Source organism: Pituophis catenifer, unplaced genomic scaffold (genome assembly GCF_029215685.1).
Source record: "Pituophis catenifer annectens isolate HBS135680 unplaced genomic scaffold, rPitCat1.0.hap2 SCAF_1, whole genome shotgun sequence".
Lineage (NCBI taxonomy): Eukaryota > Metazoa > Chordata > Lepidosauria > Squamata > Colubridae > Pituophis > Pituophis catenifer.
In genome coordinates, this window is record NW_027256881.1 from 180500818 (window position 1) to 180506696 (window position 5879).

The window sequence follows — 5879 nt, forward strand, 5'->3', positions numbered from 1 at the left end:
CCTGTGATTTCATGGGATGATAGAAGAATAATTGTGTGCAAAATCCAGCATTCTGGGGAAGATCCTGGTTTTCTTCCAGAGGCATCAATCCAGCCATCTTAAGGGTGGACACTACTTTTCTGGCAATAAATCTTTTGAGACTTTCATTTGTATATTGACTGCATTTGCCTGTCACTTAAGCTAGGCTAGGGCATAGGATATATTATTCTTTTAAAGAATAATTTTATGGGGACACCCAATTCTGGGAGTAGACCAGGTATTAAAATGGTAGGATCATTTCTTTCCTTTCTTTCCATCCAGGACAGACACTCCAGGGAACGTTTACAACATCCTTAATGCAAACCTGCCTGCAGAAAACTTTAAAAAGCTAAGAATTAGGTCTCCCCTGCATTAAGCTAGGAACAGTTGTTTAATAAATCACAGAACATGTAATTTATTTTAATTCCTTCCTAATTCATGTTAGCAGGCAAAAGCAGGGAGATTCATTTAGTCCAAACCAGGATTATGATTCATTATGTTCCCGAGGAGCCAGGATTTATGAACCAGCATTAATTCTAGGTTAATATTAATTTATTAAATCATCACTCATGGTTTGCTGTGTCACAAATGCAGCCACACTTATGTGGTATTTTTCGCCATTATATATTAAGTAATTAATTAAGAAACATCATACTGATCCGTGGATTTAAAAATTTTTCACTACTGGTTCAGTGGGTGTGGCTAGGTGAGGGCCATGTGATTGAGTGGGCATGGCCAACTTGACATCACTCATGCCCACACCCACTCAGTCACATGACCCCCCCCTTAGCTACGCCCACAGGAAAAGGTTAGAAAATTTTTGGAATTTCCACCTATCTACCTCTGCCCTCCCTTCGCCAGTCGTCCCCGTTTCCCTTCCTTTAGCAGCCCAGCCCTAGCCCGGATTCCTCTCCCACCACTGCCTATTTGTTCGGGCTACTTACCTTCCGCAACAGCTGGTCCAGCTGAAGGCAAGCTGACTGGAGTTTTTGGCAGCCCCCAGCCAGCCGCCGCTGCTGGAAAGCGGCTGGCAAATAAACCGCAGGCCGCCGAAAAGTACCAAAGGTCGCAGAAAAAGCTGCTGGCATCACCATGTTCTTCACGCATGTGCATCCCATTGGACTTGCAAGGCAATGGGATGTGCGTGCACGAAGAACATGGCGGCAACGAACATGGCGGGCGGGGCAAGCAACCAGCCACTGGTTCGGGGGCATGGCCAGCTGGCCATGCTACTGGTTCAGCAGCCTTGGCCAAATTTCTGCCAAAGGTTCGCACGAAGCAGTGCAAACCGGCTGAATACCACCTCTGATTCTGATGGCATAATTACAGATGATATAATAGTTTAAAATGTGTAATTTTGGATATTTTTTCCTTCTTAAGCACAGGAAGCACAGGAGCTATTGAGGGAATTGCAACAGTTTTTGTCCTACTTTTGGATTTATAGCACATTCCTCCAACAAGAATGAAATCTGGAGAAAAGAGTTCTTTTTACCTTTCACTGAACTTTCCAGTTAGCATACAGCACACTTCTAGCAGCAATCATATCATAATTACTGTGATATTATTTAAAATACCCTCTATCTTTGGTAGCAAACGGCACCATTTTTTAAAAAATGAAGGTGCATCTTGTCCTCTAAATGTCAGGAAAAGTGTGTTAGTTCAAAATTATTAAGAAGGAACTCTATGTTTAAAATTAATATAATTATAATTAATATAATTAACTTTATATTATGATGGGTGAAGATTTTGGGAATATATCACTTCTCAAATTCAGTCTATAATTAGGGCTTCAAGCTTGATTTATTAGACCATTAAGTGTTAAAGTGATTGTCAGTAAACCAGTGACCCTTAGTGATAAAACACTAAAATATTAGCTATATTTAATTTCTCATAAATTTTTAATGGATTATTAATATTGGTATGGTAATTTGTTTAATTTTGTTTTTATTAGTTTTAAGTAAACCTCCAAAGCTAAAAGCAATGTATAAATAAAACTGGCACAGAAAATATCAATCAGGAAATTTAAATCATCTTGAAAACTTCTAAAAGATGGCTTTTCAACAAGCCTTGGGGATTAATATTCACTTTGCCTACCACCTTAGATATTATATGATTTATAATGAGTGTTATGATGTGCTTTTATTGATTTTTGTAGGTTTATGAATTCCTAGAAATGTCAACCCTGGTAATACTAGTAATGGAAGATAAATAAAAAGTAAATAAGTGTTTAAGTCTGCTGAGTTGTATATCCTTTCTTCCACCCAGTCTGTAAGCTTTTTGAATTTTTCTTTTGCAATTACACTGGTTTAAATTATACCAGCCACCTTGGAAAGACTGCCATTTGGAAGTCAGGTTATCAATTATTTTCATAAATATATATGATAGTGTAAAATAGTTCAAATTTAAATACCTTGTCATTTTATTTCATTACAAATTTCACAATTCCTGGCAACCAAAGCCATAAAATGGGGGGATTGGTAATTCATTACATCTGTAGTTATTACATTGGGGGAGAGTGGTTTAAAAATAATACTGAACACTTATGATTCTCTTGAATTAGGATAATTGCTACCGTTATATAGATTCAGTCTTAGAATTTATAGTGCAATTCTATCCCATCCAGAATGCAGTTTCACTACATTCAGTGAATCTGCTTCTCAGCTGTACAAAGGATTATGGTCTCCATATTTAGAGGTGTCCTGAACTCATGTGGAAATAGATCTGCATTAATCACCGAAGTTGGATTTTTTTAGAAATTATTGCTTACAAACTTGTGCAATAAGCTGCCATTAGGTCGATGAGAAAGGCACATAAGCAATAAAACTTACAAGAGATAGCATCCATATAAAACTGATTTAACATTCCATTTTTGTACAGATGTGTAGTAAAGAAATATACAACTTCAAATAAAGAAATATACAACTTCAAATTTCTTTGTCCAGTGCATTCTGTCAGGAGAGTGACTCCCATCCAATTTGCAAATATTTCACCTAACAAAATATTTGTATTCTCCTTAATAACGCTTACTCACAATGGTCTTCGAGTGGTTGACATTCTAAATATAAGACACCAACAAATCCAAAGTTCTGTAAGATTAGTTAAAACCAACACTTAAAAAAAAAAAGCTTATTCCGTGTAAACTTGTTGAAGTTCGATATAATGATATTATCGCACATATAGACACAGCTAGTTAGGTTCACCGTGTGGTCTACAACAGCTTTACTTTGCACAAAACCAGGTGATCTCACAAGATACAAGGTAAGGATTGGGATCATCAGTTCGATGCAATATATAAAACCTAGTGAAAAGAAAATAATTTCTTTTCCTCGCAGCCTACTATACAGCTCATCAACCACCGAAATGGTCTGAAGAGTATCAGAAAGCCGGGAACTCACAGAGCTCAGCAGCGGGAACGACGAGCCAAGCGCAGCCTCCCCACCCGGAAATGGCGCCGCTGGCTCCCCTCCTCTTCCCTGGGCGTCTGCAGCAGGAGCCTCTGGGAGAAGGGCGCGCTTTCGGTTGCTGTGGGGAGGTTGCCTCGGACGCCTAGGCTGCGGGAGAGGATGGAAGGGGTCCGCCCGGTGAGGGAGACTGTTTGCCGTCGGAGCCCCCGCGCTATGGCGATCGTGCTGTTCGCGGTGTGGTTCCTGAGGATGCATCCCTGTTAAAATCGGGCTTGGCAGAAAGTGTAATTTTAGCATCGCTCAGATTTGTGGTTTTCTTAAACTGGCGGTAGTTGTTGCGGAGGATTGTTGGTGCTCACAATCGCCCCAGTTTAGGTCCTCTTCGAAATAAATGCACGGCAGTGTTTGCATCGTAAAGTTTTTGGTATTATTTGGAAACGTTATTGCGTGCTTTGGTTGCAAAGCTGGCCGCCTGTTGTTGTTCTCGACTGGGTGTTATTTTCCGCACGTAGGACTCGCATTGAAACGTTCGTTGTTCGATGAAGAAATCCACCCTGGATAATCCGCACATGGCTGTAAAGGTTCATACTTGTAATCCCCCAATATGTCCATTTTACTGTGTTTTCAAAATAATTCGGGTTTGTTAAAACGAAGCCGGGAGGAACATTTTTCGCGCACCTTAAAGCATCCTACGTTCTCCTTCAGTTTCTTTGGTCAACCTATCTTGAACTTCCCCTTTGGGTCTCCGGCAACCCAATTCTGTGCCCGAATTCAGGGTGCACCTTACATCGCAACAATTTCCTGCACTGTAATATCACCATTGGAAGGAGAAAGCCTCCATCGCTCTCCAGAAGCGGGAGAAGTGTTTAGAATTGGGGTGTGAGATCTTATCAAGAAATTTGGAATCCTGAGTTTTTAGGATTCTTCTACATTTTACTAAAGCCAGTAAGAAAAGCTGCTTGCTTCAAAAGGCAGCCTGGAAGTTGTTGTTTTGAAGATGAGCTAAGACCAGTGACAGATCTTCTTGTGTTCCTTTCTTGTTTACCTCGAAGAAGGTTGCCTTATAGTAGTTTTAATGCTCATCCTCTTTAGGCTTTAATTTCTCTCCCTGTCTTTTAGGAATTACTGCTTAAGGGGAATTGTTAAGTACCTTTGGCTATCAATTCAACAGATCATGTATAAATCTGATAGCAAGTTCAGTGTAGTGTACAGAATTCCATTTTAGTATAAACTAATCCATGCAATTTTATTTCAGAATTAATACTTTTTTCCAAAAGAAATTGGAAGAGACATGTTAAATTCAATTTTTTACATATTTATTCCCTATCTTTCACTAGGAGTTAACAGACCCTTTATTTTTGAGAGACATGATAGGGCAATCCATAATAAAATAATGACTTTTAATGAGAGCACCCTCCAGCCCTAAACTAGGTGGGGCAAAAGTTCATTTCCAGCTAATCCTGGGTACTGAAGGTTTATTTTTAGTACAGTACAGAATTAACAGGAGTCATTGTAGGTATATGTTGGGGCTGACTTAGTTCATATGTAACCTCACTAAGGGATATGGGGAAGAAGCAAGTGGTGAGTCCTGTTTTGAACTGTCATGTTTTTGTTTTTTTAAAAGAAATTAAGATAACTATGCCGAGTCTCTAGCTTCATTTTTGGTTCATTCATCTTTTGATTTCATTTACACCATGAAAAATCTGATTTCATTGTTTTCACTGGTAGAGAACACAGTTCATTTAACAATAAAAGGAATTAATTTTTGACTGCTTTGTAAAATGTGTACATCTTGTGAGATATCTAGTTACACATTGATTCAATTGCATTGCTTATTTCAGTGGAGCAAAGAAAATTATTGTGATTAGGCAGGCTTTTCTCAGAGACTGCTTTAGTTATGAATAGTGCTACTGCTCAAAAATGGATGTTTGTAGTTTTTTAAAAAACTTTTTTTTTTTGCTTATTATGTATTATCTTATGTACTTTGCTAGAATAGTAGTTTAGAAATTTAGAAGCAGAAAGTAAAAAGCAATCATTTTGGAATTCTTCCAGTAATATATTTAAATTTTATACATCTGTTTAAATACCGTAAATGTTTAGTGACTCACTTTAAACAAGGTTTACAGTCTTATATACATCTGCTGATATTCGAAAATAAGTTTATATATATAAATATGTATGTATGTATGTATGTATGTATGTATGTATGTATGTTGAGTTGTATATTTTTATATATTGCAGCGTCCACCCCGGATTCTTCCTCCAGTACCAAGGTAAAATTCAATTTTCTGCAAAAATACAATGGGCAGATTAAGAAATTTCAAAGAAGCTATTAGTCCTTAACTTTTTTGTAGCTATTACTATTATATGGGTGAATTTTATTATGTTTTCCAAATTTAGTATTATGTATTGGATTATATATTTCAATATTAATTTTATTTTATTTTATATTTCCAA